This window comes from Hemibagrus wyckioides, linkage group LG19, assembly GCF_019097595.1.
Source record: "Hemibagrus wyckioides isolate EC202008001 linkage group LG19, SWU_Hwy_1.0, whole genome shotgun sequence".
NCBI lineage: Eukaryota > Metazoa > Chordata > Actinopteri > Siluriformes > Bagridae > Hemibagrus > Hemibagrus wyckioides.
This window is the reverse complement of record NC_080728.1, coordinates 2,113,759-2,132,590: the sequence shown is the minus strand read 5'-3', so window position 1 is coordinate 2,132,590 and position 18,832 is coordinate 2,113,759. Positions and strand designations below refer to the sequence as shown.

The following is an 18,832-nucleotide window of genomic DNA, read 5'->3' as shown; positions in this document are numbered from 1 at the left end:
AAGATATTTGTTGTTCTTCTTCTTCTTCGGAATATACACAACTGGATTTTCTAGCGGTAACAACCCGGACCGTAGCCTAAAGTCTTCTGGTGTATTAGCTTTTAAATCGACAAATAAATACCCATAAGGTCTAATTGTTGCATCTCGAAAGCATTCCAGAAAATATTTACTATTATCTGGATACATTTGCCGAGCTAGTATGCTGATTTGTAATTTGTCTCTAGGATTTTTAAACAGAACCATATAATTTGTGTTTAAGTTAATTGTTCTACTGCTCTTACCTTGAAAAAGTAAATTCTGTACCAGATAGATAACACTTAGATTTCTGTGGTGTTTGTATTTTGTAAAAGCCTTCTCTACTTCCTCGTTTTTACTGGCTGACTCCATTAAATCATCTATTACCAATAAGTTTGTCTTGCTAGGAGGTAAAAGTTCATCATCACACAATGAATCGGGTATTTTATGTTTATTTTTGTCATCTCATCGTACAAAGGTTGCCAGCAAGAATAAAACCACACGATATTTTCGGGTACTTTTGACAACACCTCTTTACAGTTGTCCAACAATTGATTGATAAAAAAAAGATTTTCCGCTATTACTCGATCCACACACAATACTTGAAAATGGCAGTTGCAACCTCGCATCAAAAGTGGTTACATTCATATTTTCCATGACTAGCGATCAAATCAGGTTGACAGAATCAAACAAAATGAACTTTTTATATACATACATACAAACATGACCATTTTATTATACATACATACAATCATATACACACATAAACATGAACAGTCTTAATATCCATAAGGGAGAGTTGTGAAACCCGGTAATAAAACACGTTTGTCATACACAACTCTGAATCTTTTTATCTGCGTTTGATTTCTCAAATGAAACCCTTTTTTATCTCGAATGATTTGGTTGTGCGATGTTATAAGTTGACGAGGTTGATCCGGATATTTTACTCGAGCGTCCACCAGCTCTGTCAACGATTTCAAATTGACAACTTCAGAATTGGTGTAATTTAAAGTAATACCTTTTGCTTTCATAGATGTTTTTCCTTTTTTAGTTTTATAACCGTAGGTTTTAGGACCCGCACTAACAAACGCGATAATTTGATCACCGTCATCCAGTTCGCTGGTAAGACCCCCCAAATAATCATTTAAAGAGGCATCCAATCACCTTCCTTACTTTTAAAAATGATGCTGTCTGTGTCGGTGTATAAACATTGTTGTTTTAATCGATCCATCAGATTGTACAGTTCTAATCTCGCATATGCCGTAGTAAAAATTCCTATGAACATGTTTGCATTACCCGGTGTAATAAGTCTATCGTCCTTATAACGCCACTGTGTGAGAGCGACCTCATCAGTCAGAAAAGAGAAATGGCTAACGTTGTAGATATCTGAGAACATAAAGTTTAAAAACTCACCGGGATCTCTGATCAGAGACGTGTTTGATCTGTCCGGTTTTTGACACATTTTACCCCACAGTGAATTTAACGCTAGTTTAGCCACAGATCTTTTTGCAGGGTTGACACTGATGTGATTAGGATCCAACTTGATCCCCTCGTTATGCTCATAATTTTTAATGTATGTCTCTTTTGTGGTTTCATCGACTATCCAGGATGGATAGCCTGAACTTCCCTGTTTGGTTTTGAGGAACATTTTAATGTAATCGGTAAAGAGATTGTTAGATCTATTAGGAAAGTGCCAGACTTCAAACACTTTTAAAATTTTGTAACCCTTTTCGATGGCCTTAGCTATTTCGATAGAAGCCCAAGTTCCTGTAAGAGCTCGGGCTTGGTCTGAATGACTGCACCGCTAGTCACAGACCTCTAGGTGGTAATACTTTCGCTCTGATTAACCCGAAATAATTCTTCAAAGGTTCAAAGCTACGGTAAATGATGACTGGGTGACCGATCGGGTATGTTTTTGTCTTATTTACGTAGGGATAAAGAGAGGTGAAATCATAATAATCTATTCTCTCCCTGTCTTTAGCCGTGTAATGTAAATGCAATGTGTTGGTTCTACCGCCGTAAAGGGCGTCTTGGGGGTTTAAACGCTCTGGAAAGTCAAACTCTTTTAGAAAGTTTACCACGTTGATGTCACTTTTCTTCATTTCACTCCACTCGTGCTCCCAAATCATTGTGACGTGTAAATTGTGGGTCTCTTGCAAATACTTAATTTTTTCCAACGTTTTTGACGGACATCACCGAAGCTAATGTTGGTGTTAAGGGGGTAGGGGACCGATGAGGAAAAACACTTTTCACACCCGTGGTAAAAACATCCGAGAAACTCGAATACCTTTCGTGTCTGACCCACTTCACAATAGCCATCAACAAAATACAGACCAAACCCCGCTTCACCTTCGTTCAGAGCATGCTGAATGGGAAGGTTTTGTGTGACAGAAATGTATTCAAGCCACTGAATGGAAGGTGTTGAGAAAGATTTCTGTCTATTGATTCAATTCAATTCAATTCAATTCAGTTTATTTTGTATAGCGCCGTTTACAATGAACATTGTCTCAAAGCAGCTTTACAAAAGAAGAAAACAGAGAAAGAGTTAATAAAATAACTAATAAAAATAAAAATAATAATTATAAATAATATTAATTATAAAAATAATTAATAAAAATAACTAATTAACTAGAAATAAGAATAAATTATTAAATTCTATAATTAGACTATTTTATCCCTAATGAGCAAGCCTGTGGTAATTATCAAGCGGTGGGATAGCTAGAGTGTTTTTAGGGAGAAATAAGGTCCGGAAAACCTTCATGCATACAAATGCAATTGCTATACATTTAAAGGGGTCAACTTTTGTCTAGAATTTCTTTTCTATTCTATTGTATTAGCTTCAGATCAAAGGTGCTGGCTGTGCATTCACTATCATCTAGTTTTATGTTAGTCAGGTTACTAAAACAAATTTTCTTATTGTTAAAACATTTTCGTTTGGTTCGGGGAATAGACACAGTCTCAATGTTATGAACCCTGAGTGATGACTCTCTGCAGCCAGCAGACGGTCGGATTAACCTGCTTGTCTGCTCCCTGGCCCTGGCCCTGGATTGTCACCGATTAACTAGATCTGCTCTAAGACTATGTGCTATGCTGCAAGAAATGAGAGCAGCACCCTCCCGAGTGGGATGGACACCGTCCCGTCCTAACAGGCCAGCCTTGCCCTCAAAAGAGCTCCAATTGTCTATGAAGCCCACATTGTTTTCGGAGCACCACCTGGACATCCAGCAGTTCAGCGACCATAACCTGCTGTAAGCTACATCACCACACCGCATTGGGATGGGGCCAGAGCATACTACGGCATCGGACATCGCCTTCGCTAATTTACACACCTCTACAACATTACTCTTAGTAACCTCAGACTGACGAAGGCGTATATCATTAGCTCCTACATGGAAAACTATCTTGGAGAACCTGTGCTTGTCTAGGACCCTAAGATTACCTGCAGTGTCTGGCGCCCTGGCTCCCGGAATACACCTAACCTGTGCTGCAGGAGCCCCTAAAGGCCTAGCTAATTTCACATGCCTTAAAATTGAGTCTCCTATAACCAGAGCTCTTTCAGGTTTCTCAGTGGGTTCTTCACTGAGGAGAGCAAACCTGTTGGTCATGTGAAGTGGAGAGGAGTGGTGCTCCCGTGGGCAAGCCTTAGCGTTAGCCTTGGCTGCGCGACTATGCCGCCGAGTCGTCACCCATTCGCCCCGCTGTGAGGGCTCTAATGCCGGAGTTGGGGGATTACTAACTCCACCTAAGGCATCCAGACTTCCTCCTACAGACACTACACTGGTCTCACCATCACTAACCCTCTCTAGAGTCTGGATGCACACCTCTAAAGCTAATATCTTTATTAGCTTCAAGCTGAACTAACTTTCAGCTTGTTCAGTGTTTGAGCTGCAGGATGTTCAGTAATTCTTCCTCCGTCGTTAGTGTTAATTTTACCTGTGATAAGTGTACGCTAGTTAGCTCTCTGACGGAGAAGATATTAGCTTTAGAGGTGTGCATCCAGACTCTCTAGAGTCTGGATGCACACCTCTAAAGCTAATATCTTCTCCGTCAGAGAGCTAACTAGCTAACTGCAGCTCAAACACTGAACAAGCTGAAAGTTAGTCATAATGAATGATCACGTACCTTTGAGTGAATCTATCCTCCGACTGCTGTGTAAAAACCGGGGGGGGGGAGGGGGGCTTCACCCGAGAGAAAAACAAAAGAACAATTAACTGCGATATGCAAGTAAAGATTTAGCAAACAAAACCTGACAGAGTAAGAAATTTAGGTGAAAGAGAAAAAGAAACAGACGATATAAAACTTCAAATGAAAAACGCCAACACAGGCAAGAACTCTTCAAGAACGCTTCAAACACAGGAAGTGACCCATCCACTTCTTAAAGAATATTTCTTTCCCCTGATGCAAAATGCTTTTGTTCAAGAACAGAGGTTGATTTAACATGTTTTCCCTCCCTTGAGGAGCGTACTCAATTTTCTCTAAAAACTTCCCCCAAGTGCTTAAGATTTCTCTGTAAAAATCCGGTAGGCCTTCTGTCATTCAGTTTTTTGTCCTCATCCATAAAATCCCATACCCCAAGTTAAAGTTGCCATATTTGTTCAAGAAATATCCCATCGTTTTTTCCCACTCTGCAGTGTTCCCTTCTTGTAGATATTTTTGAACTACTTTCACTCTCAAACTCTTTTTTCTCTGTTCTATATCCATGAAACCTAAACCTCCCTTCTCTACCTCCCCTACAGTTGTATTGTACACTATCCTCGCTGGTTTACCCTCCCATAAAAAGTCCAGAAAACCTCTCTTCAACCTCTGTACTGTCCAGACAGGCATATCATATACATATAAAACATACCAGAGTTTTGATGCCATTAAAACATTCAAAATTAAAACCTTCCCCTTCAGGTTGAGTGTTCTCAGTTTCCAAAAGTTCAGCCTCCTCTCTATTCCTGATACTAACTCCTCCCACATCTTATCTCTTACTTCCCTCTTGTTTTTCCCAACCAAGATCCCTAGGATTTTTAGTTCATCAACTTCTTTAAAGGTAAAATAAGCCCTTAAAACCAATGCATTCCCAAGCCTCATGTATACTGTTTTTGCCTCGTTCAGTTTACTCCCCGACCCCTTGCAATACTTCTTTATGACCTCCATAACCCTTTTGACGCTTTCTATCCCCTCTATCCATAGTGTCATCCGCATACTTAAACATTTTGTTTCCCGCCTTCCGATCTTCTAATCTTATTCCCTTCACTTCCTTTATCTTCCTCACTGCTAATCCCAAGGGTTCAGCAGCTAATGTGTATAGCAGTGCCAATAGCGGACAACCCTGCCTGATAGACCTTGAAATAGGAAAGCTATCTGTTAAAAACCCATTACATTTAACCTTCGTCCAGGCCCCCTTATATAGAATTCTGATCCATTTGATAAAATTCCCTCCAAACCCAAATGCCCTTAAAACGTCAAATAAATACTCACGTTCCACTCTATCGAACGCTTTCTCAAAATCTAGACTTATCACATAACCATCCTTATTCCGTTCCTGCATATACCAAATCGTATCGCTTATGCACATTGTGATATTCGCGATGTCCCTCCCCTTCACTCCATATGCCTGATTGGTCTTTATTATACTTGGTATCACCTCCCGCAATCTATTTGCCAAGACTTTTGCCAAGATTTTAAGATCTGTATTCAGCATCGTTATGGGCCTGTAGTTTTTCAGATCCATTTTCTCCCCTTTCTTTTTATATATTATTTTCCTTAACCCCATTCTCATTCTTTCATTTAATTCCCCTTTTTCAAAGACCTCAGCAAATAATTCTTTTAGAATATTTACCAAAGTCCCTTTAAAACATGCATAAAACTCACTCCCCAAACTATCTACTCCAGGGGATTTCTTTTTATTCAGTTGCTCAATTGCTCATTCTATTTCCTCTTCACTTATTTCCTGATCACATTGATTTTTATCTTCTTCACTTACCCTCGATTTTATGCAGTCTAGCAATTTCTTTTTTTCATCCCGATCCACCCCTTCTGTCCTAAACAAATCTTCATAAAAATTCCTTATTTCCAATAATACTTTCTCATTCCCTCCCACAAGTCCACCATCCCTCCCTCCTATCTCCTTCAGATTGTCCCTCCCTCTCTTTTTTCTAAATCGAAAAAAAAATTAGTGCATTTTTCTCCTTCCACCATATATTTTGCCTTACTTCTTAGTCATGCCCCTTCATATTCTTTTTCCTCCAATTCTTTCAGTTTGCCCTCCATTTTGCTTATTTTTTGTATATCTTGATTTTCCATTCCCAAATCCCTTACTATACTTTCTTTTATATCTCTTTCCTTATCTATTTTACATTTCTTTGTTCTACTGCAATATTTTATCGAGAACCTCTTAATTGCATATTCCACATTTTCCTACCATATTCTCTTGTCCTCTTTATACATCTCATTTTCCTCCTCTAATAAGTTCATTAACCTTCGCCACATAGTCTTCATTTTTCAAAATCTCTGTATTCAAAATCCAAATTCCCGGCCCCCTCTGCACATCGCTCCAATCTATTTTAAAGTACAACATCTTATGGTCACTTAAAGCAGTTTCCTCATACTTCATGTCGTCAATGAAATTTGCCACATTTCTAGTACATAAAACAAAATCTATTCTCGTTCTGCACACAAATTGTCCCACTATTTGCCTCCTCGAAAATTCCGTCTTCCGTTCATTTCTCTCTCTCCACACATCCAGCATGTTGTACTCTACCATTAACTCCTTTAACTCCTTTCTCCCTATATCAGATTTAAAAACCATCCCCTTTGCCATATCTTGTTTACTAAAGACAGTGTTAAAGTCCCCGATCATTATTTCCTTATATGTCCCCAATACACTTCTCAATATATTGAAAAACTCTTTTTTGTCTTTTTCCACCGTCAGCGCGTGAACATTAATCAAAAGCAGTTCCTTTCCATCAACATTGACCTCAACCGCCATACATTTCCCCAGATTGTCCTTGTAGATGACACGGCTAACCCCAAAAATATTGTCTTTCATCAAGAAAGCCACCCCTCTCCCAATCTTCCATCTCCATTATTGTAAAAAATCCCACCCTCCCAACTCTTTTTATAAACATCCATCACATTGTCTTTAATTCGTTTCCTGTAACACAATGACATCCGCTCTTTTACACTTTTCTGTCACTCAAATTTTTTCAACTCCATCAAGCCTCTTGCGTTGAAAGTCACACATCGCAAAGCCATCAAAAAAAATAGAAAATAAGCAACTATAACTCATCATCTCCGTATCTCTTCTCCAAACCTCTTAACACTTCATACCTATTTAAACATTTCACCAGTCCATGCTTCATCACCGTTTTCCTTACCATTCCCACATTTGGCATTACCTTTAGCGGTCTCCTTCTTGTCTGGCCTTTTCCTGCCCTGTCGTTCCCCGTGTCTCCATCCCTCTTTCTACCTCCGATATTTGTCGCCTCTTGTTCCATTCCTCGTGGTTTTTTCGTCTCTTCCAACTGCAGATTCAAACTGCCCAATATGTCCATGGGTATAATCGCTCGCTCCGCTACTTCCGTCGACACATTGTCTCGTCCTTTTTCCCCTCCGCTCTCTCCCTCCGCGACGTGCTCCTCTCTCTCGTCACTTTCTCTTTGCTGCGAACTCCTTATGTCCTGCTCTACTACGGTGTTTCCATCGTCCACCTTGTGTCCCTCAAGCACTTGCCCATCTACCTGGCCTTTAATGACTCCTTCTTCTTCTTCCATCCAGCATTCACATCCACTCGGGAACTCATGGCACTCCGGGCACTTGACTGCATTGCAGTCTTATGCAAAGTGTCCCCTCTCCCTGCACTTAAAGCACTTAAAGTCTGGGCCATCCTTCAACAGATGTTCAGGGCTCATGCACAGCCGACACATCTTCACCTGGCTGCTGTGCACCAGCCTACAGAATTGCTGCACCTCCGCTGTCTCAAACTTTGTGCTGTACGGGAGTGACACCACTTCTCTGGGGAATCTCACTTTGATGTACCTTGTGCCGTCTTCAATGTCTGTGTAGCACTTTCTTCTAATTCCCGAAACGGGAGAAACTCCCCATCCTTCCAACTTCTTCAGAATTACCATATCATCCAGATAGATGGGCAAATGCATAAGAGAGACAACATACTCCTTGTTCTGCAGCATCTTTACCCTGCAGTTAATCCCATTTTTCGTCAGTCCATCCATCAATCCGTCGCACGATTGCTCCTTCTCCAGCGTCACCTCATAGTCATGTCCTTGTCTTGGCCTTACTGCCAAAATCTCTCCTCCTCCAATGGTCTCCGATATTGCCTTCATAATATCCATCGCTTTCACTTCACTTAATGTATCCACCTCCACAATCACGGTTGCCTCCTTCAGATATTTCCTGTCCCTCAAACTTTTCCTCATTCCTCCATCCATCCTGTTTCCAACTCGGTGCCGATAAACAAGTCCATTATTGTTATTAGCTGGCGTCTCTCCAGCCATTTCCAGGTCCGTAACCGTAGGTCCATCCATTTTGAGGAATCCTCAAACGAAAGGCACAAGAACGACAAAAGACAGGTAAAACCACCTTCCAGACAGCATCATGCTGCTGTTAGGTGGTTTGTACACAAAGTCAAACGAAAAACAGAAAATACACAGAAAAAGACAAATATACACCACTCCAACAAAAACAAACAAATTAGTTGTGGGAGAGCCTTCCTCTCCCTACTGCAGCCGACTCTGAACACTGGAGGGCATTCTCAGAGTAGTATGGCCATAAGCAAGAGCTGCTTTGAAAAGAATTCTATTTATTTCTGAATGTATTTCTTTATTGGTTTGTTTGTTCGGTGTCCATAAGCAAGATTTTTTATTTAAAGAATTCTATTTATTTCTGTTTTTATTTGTTTGCAAGTTCTTCTTTGTTAATTTGTTTTTCAAAATTTTAGCTAGAGTTTCACCATCACAGGATGTTGTCCTAAGAGAATTCAAAGACAAAAGTAAATGAAGGATTGATATCAAAAGCTTACAGCACCTGGTATTCCCAGGTGGTCTCCCAGCCAAGTACTAACCAGGCTCGACTCTGCTAAGCTTCCAAGATCAGACGACAGTGGGCGTTCTCAGAGTGGTATGGCTGTAAGCAAGAGCAGTTTTCAAAAGAATTATTTTGAAATGCATTTCAAATATATGCATTGCTGCATTTCTTTGTTGGTGTCTTTATTTGTTTTTCGCCTGCTTGCGCTCATCATCAAGGGGGATGTAGATGTTCGGGAGCTTGCAGCAAAGATCTACTTCACAGTGCTTATTGTAAGTGTTCAAATATCTTCTGATGCCACGATACACAAATTGTCAGCATTGTATCTCTAAGACAGTGACATTACACTGGATTTGTGTTTGTGTGTGTAATTTGTTGATAGGATCCTTGGGCCTTACAGGCCTTTTTGAGGTAATGTTCACTCAGCCCCTGGAGCTCTACACCGACCCGCCAGCTTTAGCCAGCGCGGTTAGGTATCTCCTCGGGCAACATGTCAAGAAGAAGATGGTGAAGCCTTTGAAGAGGCTCTTAGCAATGTCCTTCCCTTACCTCCACACCTCCCCAGCACCCACCAACACAACACACACACACAAACACACAATTTCTTTCACAAGTTCCCATTCCATACTTTGTTACAGTTCATATTTTGTCCCTACATTGCTCAAGTGCTCCACAGGTAAACATAAATTAATTTTGTTGTATTTCAATTGTCATGTTTTAAAATATCTCTCTTCTTTTTCCGCATGACAGGTCTGCACAATGATCCCAGGACTTTAGGACCAGAATTGCACAGTCAGTTGTAGCCTGTGTAGCATTTTATCATTCTCATAAGAAATAATTGCTTTCTCGTTACATTTCCAGGTTTAGTGTTAATGAATTATCTTTGTTTGTCTTTCATCTAATATCATTTCAACCATTATTAACCCTCCTCTTATCATCCTCCTATCCTAACTCTAATAAAGTATTTTATTTGCATCTATTACAGCCTCAGTCAGATCATTTCTATACATCAAGATATGTGTATATATATAAAATGTTGATTTTCAACTCAACTCAAATACATGAAATTAATTTCTCACTTATATACAAATCCCTTTAAAAGAGTATCAGAAAGTTTGAGTTATTCACTACAGTGTGAAATGAAAATGTCAAAATAACAAAATACAGATAGCCTTCAAGACCCAACCTGTCAGGATCATAGTCTGAAATTCTAATTGTAAAGGATCAAACACCATTTTACACATATTAGTGGATTTGTTTACTTGGAATAGTATAATAGTTTCAGGTTTTGATTTGATTTGCACTATATGGTGACCTTTTAAATGTTTTCTGGAGGAATTTACCAAATGTTTTCTGTTTTCTTCAGGTTAATCTAAGCAATTTCTTCCTTTTTTTTCTTAGTAGAGGAAAATAGGTTAAACTTCAATTCATGATAAAGGCACATGGTTACTTTTTGTTTATACATGTTTAACAATGCTTTTATGAATCACTGTGTTTAATAGTCATGTGTCGTTCATGAAAGATTCGTCCATTTTGAATGAATCCTTAATATGATTAATATGATCCATAATACTTTTTTTTTTTTTACATCATTTCACTTTATCTTATTTTATTTCACTTACATTCCATCACACATGTTCTTTTCTTTCTTTTCGGGGCTAAGTGTCCTGTGTTCTTTTTGTGTTGTCTTTATTGTATTTATTGTCTTTTGCACTGTCTTGTCTATGCTCTGTTTGCACCTAGCTGCACACTGTGCACTTTACGTGGCTAAGACAAACTTCTGTCCTAGCTCTGTGGTGTTGTTTTTATGTTGAACTTGTTGTTGTATGTTTATGTAGCACCAGGTCCTGGAGAAACGTTGTTTCATTTCACTATGTACTGCATCAGCTATATGTGGTTGAAATGACAATAAAACTTCTTGAATCTCTTGAATCTTGAATCTTGACTCGGGAGAGATTCGTTCATTTTGTATTGACCACGCATGCGCAAGATCCTATCTGGGTCTGTGCGGGGAAACTTGTTCATCACATGACAGCCTCATAGGCTTCGGCTCTGCAGTCAGTACCGTCTTCGGGTCTGATTCGTTCATTCGTTCGTTCATCACATGGCCACTTTGGGCTCAGTATCTGACAGTCAATATTACTAATGTAATGTTGTATAATATTTAGGAATGATCATAAAATTATCAAAACTTCCACGGATTTCTGCAGGACTTCAAGAGCTGGTCAGTCTGTCAGTGTGAATGTGTCTAAATAGTGCCCTTTGCACTAACCCATTTGTTGTGGGTTTTCTGTTTGTTATTGTATTAGTTATCACAGTATGCATTTTGGGCTGGCATTTTATTTTATTTCATTTTTAAATGGACGGGTTTTAAGCTGTAGCTGGGCTGGAAATCTTAGGTCCAATCCAGAAATCACTGGTTACTATGTTTACCGCATCCTGCGGGGAGAAAGAGCTCCTCCTGACAACACTCAGCCCCTCGCGGTAGGACGATCTTTATCATGCCATCCGTTAGATGTTGAAGATGTCTGTGAAGACATCCGCTAGCTGTTCTGCACACTTCCTGAGCACTCTGCCAGGAATGTTGTCTGGTCCAGCAGTTTTCCGTGGGTTAACGCTGCATAGAGTTTTCCTCATGTCAGCCGTGGTGAGACAGAGCACCTCGTCCTCTGAAGAATGGATGATCTTCCTTGCTGTCACGTCATTACATGCATCAAACCGATCGTAGAAGCTGTTCAGCACATCTGGAAGGGAGGCATCACTGTCACAGGCAGGTGGAGCTGGCCTGTAGTTGGTCATGGACTGGATGCCTTGCCACATGCACCGAGTGTCGCTGCGGCTCTGGAAGTGGCCGTGAATTCTCTGGGAGTGTGCACACTTTGCCTCTCTAATGGCTGGAGACAGTTTAGCCCATGCAGTTCTTAGGGCGTCCTTGTCTCCAGCTCTGAAGGCAGAGTCTCTGGATCTTAGCAGCGCACACACCTTTGCGGTCACCCACGGCTTCTGGTTTGAGCGTATGGTGATGGACTTGGAGACGTCATCGATGCACTTCCCGATGTAGCCGGACACTGATGCCGTGTACTCCTCCAAGTCAACAGAGTCACCATTGGTTGCAGCCTCCCTAAACATGTCCCAGTCAGTGCACTCCAAACAGTCCTGAAGAGCAGAGATGGCTCCTGCTGGCCAGGTCTTAACCTGTTTCAGAACTGGTTTAGAGCGGTCTGACGAGTGGTCTGTATGCTGGAATCAACATAACAGAGATGTGGTCTCAGAGATGTGGGAATGTTTGTGTAAACAACATCCAGCGTGTTCGTCCCTCTCATAGCAAAGTCCACATGTTGATGGAATTTAACTAGTACTGTTCTGAGATTTGCATGATTAAAATCTCCGGTGATGATAAACAGTCCGTCGGGGTGAGCATTCTGCAGCTCGCTATAAGCTCCGTAGAGCTCACACAGAGCCTCTTTAGCATTAGCGCTGGGAGGAATGTACACTCCTCCGATAATGAAAGTAGTGGTGAATTCCTGGGGTAAATAAAAAGGTCTGCATCTAACAGTCACAAACTCCACTAGCAGTGAACAGTAACTAGAAACAAGCACAGAGTCCTTACACCATTCCGTGTTGATGTAAACACACACACCACCACTGCGAGTCTTACCGCACAGAGCTGGATTTCTGTTGACACGAAACACAGTTAGCCTGGCTAGCTGAATGGCGGCGTCCGGAACTCTGTCTCTGAGCCACGTCTCCGTAAAAACAAAGACGCAGCAGTCTCTGTACTCACGCTGTGCAGGTTGCTGGAGTCGGATGTAGTCCAGTTTACTGTCCAGGGAGCAGACATTAGACAGAAGTAAGGAGAGGAGTGTTGGCTGGCTAGGGTTTGTTTTTAGCCTAGCATGGACACCCGCCCTATTTCCGCACTTCCGCTTTCTCGCGCACCGCTTCCGTCGACTCTTCTCCCGGCCACCGGCATCAGGCGACGCTGAGGGCTTGGGCCCTGGTCTCCATAGCAAGCCGAGATCATGAAGCTTTTCCCGTAGGTCATCATGCACATTGTCTGGTGCATGATTCCCATAATCCAGTAGTGTCTGGCAGTCGTACACATGAACACCGTTGTATCTGGTGTCCGTGAAAGTTGGGCTATTTTGGGACAATAGCACCATTTTTGGTCCGGAATGGCCACTGTGTGCTACTGCCGCGCCACCATCTTGGATCAATAGTAGTAGTAGATTCCTTGGATCTCCCCGATTCTATTAGCAAAGAATGTTTTGTAGCCATAGCTTTCTTGCTGTATAGCACCAAGGACTGTTTGGCAATCAACCAAGTGGTACCATTTTCCCACTTGAATTCAGCTATGCTACTCAAAGTACATGAGGCAAACACTGCTCCACACACCTCTGCTTTGATAACATCTCCTTTTTGGTTTAAAGGAGTCAGTTTAGCTTTGGACTCTACAAGCCTGATGATTGAGCCCTGGTTTGAGTTCCATCTAAAGTACAGTACAGCACCATAAGCATTTTCACTTCCATCTGAAAAGGTTATCGCCCAAGGTTTATCATTGGAATTCGGGGGTGTTATAGCTCTAGTGAATTTAATTTGGCCAAGTTGGACATATTCCTCAAAAATCCTGATCGGATCTTATCTGAGTTGATTTGAAAGGGCTGCATCCTAAGTTTCATTTACTGGAACACTTCTATTCTTTGCCTCTTGAAAAGCTCTGTGAACTAGAATTGCTCCCTTTTGCTTGGCGGAGTCACTAGGCCTACTGGATCGTACACTCCCGATACCTGACTCAACAACTCTCTTCTCGTCAGTGGATTTGGTGTTTTTGGTGTTTGGATTCTAACTTGCTCTCGTGAGAAGTTTTGACCAAGTTGCATTTTCTTTTTCAAAAATCAAATATTGATTGACGTCATAACAGAGAGCATGTCCTCTTCCATGGAGTAGCCCAGGCCAAGTGCCTTGTTGTCGTCATCATGCATTTGGTTTGGTAGAACCATAATAACTCCCTTTGTTCCAAAGGGCTTGTTCTCAGCTTCTCTCCTCCCACTTTGACCTGAGAAGACCCACGGCTTAAGATGAAAACCTCCAGCTTATACAATCAATTCTAGGTTTGCCACAATAGACCTCAGCTGGCGGAGGTCATTATGGGACATGAGAATGTAACGTAACTGTCATGCTGGGGCACTCTGCACTCTTCCTCAAGGTGCACAAAGGATGCAAAATTGACAGTTTCAGAGTCTCGCCAAAGGAATCTGTGCAGGTGTACTTTGCGGTCTTCAAGCCAAACTGAATTATACATTTGCTTGATGTCTCCTTATGCGGCGTACACTCCGCTTCTGAATCTCAGCAGAACGGCGCATATCTGGACCTTTCATTAACAAGTAATTCATGCTGACACCTCTAAATCTCTGGCTACTGTTCCAAACAAGTCTCACTGGGGTTGTGACTGAGTGAGGGTTAGGGGCGATGAGATGACTCACGTACTACACAGGTCCATCCCAGTTAGCGATTGCACTTTCAGATAACTTTACTGCAGCCCCTCTGTCAAGCATTGCACTTTCAGATAACTTTACTGCAGCCCCTCTGTCAAGCATGCCCTGGTTTGAGGTACAGTACAGCACTTGAGCGCTATAGGTGGCCTTCCATTTAGGATCTTTGGCCAGTTGTTTCTCCGTTGTTTCTCTTCTCAGGAATATAGCCTCAACTGCACCTCTATTGTTTTTCAGGGAAGCTGGGTCCTCTGTCCAAGGATATTTGGCATGTCAATGTGGTTCTTTGCTGTGGTTGTCTTCCATGACATAAGTGAGGCCTCCTCTTACTATTTCAAGCTCCCTCTCCTCAGCAAGAGACAAGTTTGCCACCTGGTTGGCAATTTCCACAGCGGCAACCTCTGCACTTTGGCTCACATGCCGCACCAACTGAATCCCACTTCCACCACTCCAGAAAGTCTCAGCTGCTGGTTGAGACACTTGATTCATAGAATCTAGCTAGTGGCTTGTTTGGCAGATGGTGCTCTATTTTTTTCCTCATATTTGACAGCTGCCATTCTCGTCGATCTTGCAAAATGAGTTTTAGACCATTGGGCCGATACAGTTACATCTTCAAAAAGCACAGGATGAGTTCCTCTGATCGTCTTCCCCAGGGGTCCATCCCACAGCATGAGGTCTCCAGCTATTCTGATCCTATGTGGAGCCAACTGTCCTTCTTTATTACTTATAAGTAGGTTGACTACTTTTGGTCTTAAAAGTTCAGCAAGAGGTGTGTCTGGAAAGAATTTTTTCAGTTGTTCAGGTGACACTACTTTGTTGATCTTAGCAATGCTTTCCAATCCATAGCAAGCCAGTTGGTGTGACCTGAAAGTTCCCTGGGTGGTGCTTACCCTAATTTTCAGAAGATACCGCTTGGTCTTTATTCGAACCTTCATGTCCGTATCCATGGATGACGAGAGTTATCTTTTCCCCTTTTAGGTTCAAACGGTTTGCAGCGCTGTCGGTTATGTAATTAGTGTCTGATGCCAAGTCAAAAAATGTCCCAATTTTCTGTCCAGCATTGGCTGTTACATTGAGAAGCATCATGATTACAGGTAACTCAAGCAACCCACTTTGTGCTAGTAAACTTCTTTGGTCACATTGAACACTCTTGCTGCATTGTTTGAAAACACATTCTGGCATTGCTGCGACAAGTCTGGTGGAAGCCTGTTGAGGAATTCTGGCTAGCACTGCTTTCCTCTCTCTTAGCATTTGGGTATAAATAATAGTGATGGTCAGGAACACTCATCCTTACAGTCTTTGCTTTTGCATACGTAGTTGGGTTTGCAGAATAAGTGCTCCCCATGGACCTCAAGGCACCTTTTACAAGCTCCTAGAATTCTTACTGTAGCCTTCTTGTCTGCTAGCTTCGATGCCTGGAACTGCAAAAGTAGAGCTTCCTTCTATGCTTAGTATTGCCACAGACTACACACCCTGCCTGGTCACTGTTTGATTTTGTGGAATCAGTTCTTGCCCATCTTGGTTCAGTTCTTACTTCTTTTTTGTTTGGTTCATCAAGATTTAACTGTTCAAGCTGCTCATAGATGCTTTGTTGCTTTTTGAGGAATTTCAAAAGAGCATCAAACCGATTGTCTGGTATTACAGAACTCTGCTTTTCAGAAATGTGGATCAGCCATTCCTTCTTAAGACTCTCAGGAAGTTTCCCTTCAATTGACTTGTCACTAGTGGGTACTTAATGGCACCAGTATTTCCAAGGTCACTTAAATCTCCAAGTGCCTTTGCTACCTCTTAAATTAACTCAACTATTTTCCGTGGTTGGTGACTTCTTATAGCAAGGATCTTTTGCAAGTCTTCCACTATTTTAATTGCAATTGCTGTTACATTATCATAGCAGTTTTCCAAGACATGAAAAATGTCGTCTGCAGTTTTATAAACGGAGAGGCAGAGTTCTCTCACAATCTTTTCATCAAGCTAATTTCTTCATCACTCTCCTGCTTCTTTTAGTATTTTTCTCTTATGATGTTTGTCTAAATGATGATGTGTGTATACATTTGAGTCAGAGTCTTGGGGATCTCTTCATTCTCTGCTTCACCCAACATTGTCTCTAGAACAGTGGTTGAAATCCAGCAGAAGACAGGGATGTGGCACATGATGTAGAGACTTCTTAATGACTTCAGGTGTGTGATGATGTCATTGGCCAGGCTCTGGTCACTGATTCTCTTCCTGAAGTACTCCTCCTTCTGTGGGTCATTGAACCCTTGTACCTCTGTGACTCGATGCACACATTCAGAGGGGATTTGATCAGCTGCTGCTGGTCGGGAGGTGATCCAGATGAGAGCAGAGGGAAGCAGATTCCCTTTGATCAGGTTTATCAGCAGCTCCTGCACTGATGCTGATTCAGTTACATCACACACTCTCACTGTGTTCTGGAAATCTAGAGGAAAACGACACTCGTCCAGTCCGTCAAAAATGAACAGAACCTTTTCCAAACTGGACATTTCTGTTTCTTTTGTTTCCTTAAAACAGACATGAAGGAGCTCCATCAGACTCAGTTTCTGGTCTTTCATCAAATTCAGCTCTCTGAATGGAAGTGGAAATATGAGGTGGACGTCCTGATTGGCTTTCTCTTCAGCCCAGTCCAGAATGAACGTCTGCATAGAGACTCCCTTTGTCAGCACAATAGTGATGGTTTTTTTTTTTCCAGGTCATTACATTTGATTGGTGTTTCCTCTGTTGTTGTTCTCCTGGACGCTGCCTCCATCTGTCTCACCTCATGTTCATTATTGACTTCTCCACTGTCTCCCTCTGTGATGTAGAGCTCTGTGTAGATCTCATTCAGGAGGGTTTGGGTTCCCAGGTTTATTATTACTCCATTCAAACACTGAAACTACTTCATCAGATTTAACCTGAACTTTTTCTGGAATTCATTTACAGCAGCAGATTCTGGGTCAATAAGCAGGAACATGTAGTATCTAAATATAGGAAAGACATGGGCTTCAATTACTAGACTTTAAGCTCACTTTTTTTCTGACTGGTTACCACAGATAGTTCTTTATGATGTTCTCACTATATGTTTGCCTTCATCTACTGTATGATTTCAATAATCTAATCACTGTAGTTAATAACAGCAGAGAGGTTTATAATACCAGTATGTCAGTGTCACAGTCATGTTGGTTTTGATATTACCCTGTAACTGTGATGAACATTTTTATTATGTCTTCCACCTTCTGTACAGCACTGTGAACAAAAACTGTAGTTTATAAGTTTCATTATTTCAGCATTCATTTTACACAGTATTAAATGCCACATGTCTACAGAATATTATGAATGGGGAGTAAAAAATCTGTTTCTATTTTAATTCTAGCTATTCTAGGTTTATTTCTGTGTGGGGTGTGACTGAATAGGGATAAAATAGTTGAATAATTTAATTAAAAAATTTATTTTTATTTTACAGTATTTATTTATTTTCCTCTCCTTTCTCTGTTTCTCTTCTTTTGTAAAGCTGCTTTGAGACGATATGCATTGTAAAAGGTGCTATACAAATAAACTGAATCAAAAATTGAATTGAATTGAATTCATAACTCTGAATGAACAGGTAATGTGTTCTAAACATATACAAATACAGATAGAGTTTTAAGAAATCTTGTCAGAAAGGTTCACAGGTATAAAATCTCTAACTATAGCCAGTATAATACTACAGCCTGGATGTGACACCAGTCCATCACACATAGTGGAAATTTATGTTCACCAGTCCACCTACTGGCATGTGATTGGAGGAAACCAGAGAACCTAAATGAAACCTACATGGACAAGGGGAGAACATGTGAAACTCCACACAGACACACACTGGAAACCCTGGAGCTGTGAGGCAGCATCTTGTATTTCATCAAAATAACATCTATTCAATAATAAAAACAGATTTCTGTCAGTCTGCAGGTACTTTCATTATCTTTCTGTATAAGATTTTCATTCAGTGCTTTTCTCTGTCTCAGTATTAAGTCTCAGATTAAAAGATTAAGTCTATGCTATAATGCCAGGTACATGATTTAGGAAAAAACTTGTTGCTGTGTCCATATTTAGATCTTGTTTTTATTTTATTTTATACCAATATAATCATAAACACATCACTCCATGGATACACCAATGGTGATCTCTTTAAGTTCTCTAGAGTTTAATATAAAAACATATCCTTAATTTGATTATAAACTCAGTACTGAATTAAAACAACATTTAAAGTTACACTACGTATATTTCTATATTTAGTGAAAGTATAATCATTAAAACTAATACTGTAT

At 40.9% G+C, this 18,832-nt stretch overlaps 1 pseudogene; it reads right to left on the bottom strand.

Annotated features, from left to right (window-relative positions):
• Positions 1-9,033: 9,033 nt before the first annotated feature.
• On the bottom strand, positions 9,034-9,152 carry LOC131370493 (5S ribosomal RNA; annotated as a pseudogene).
• Between the last annotated feature and the right edge of the window lie 9,680 nt (positions 9,153-18,832).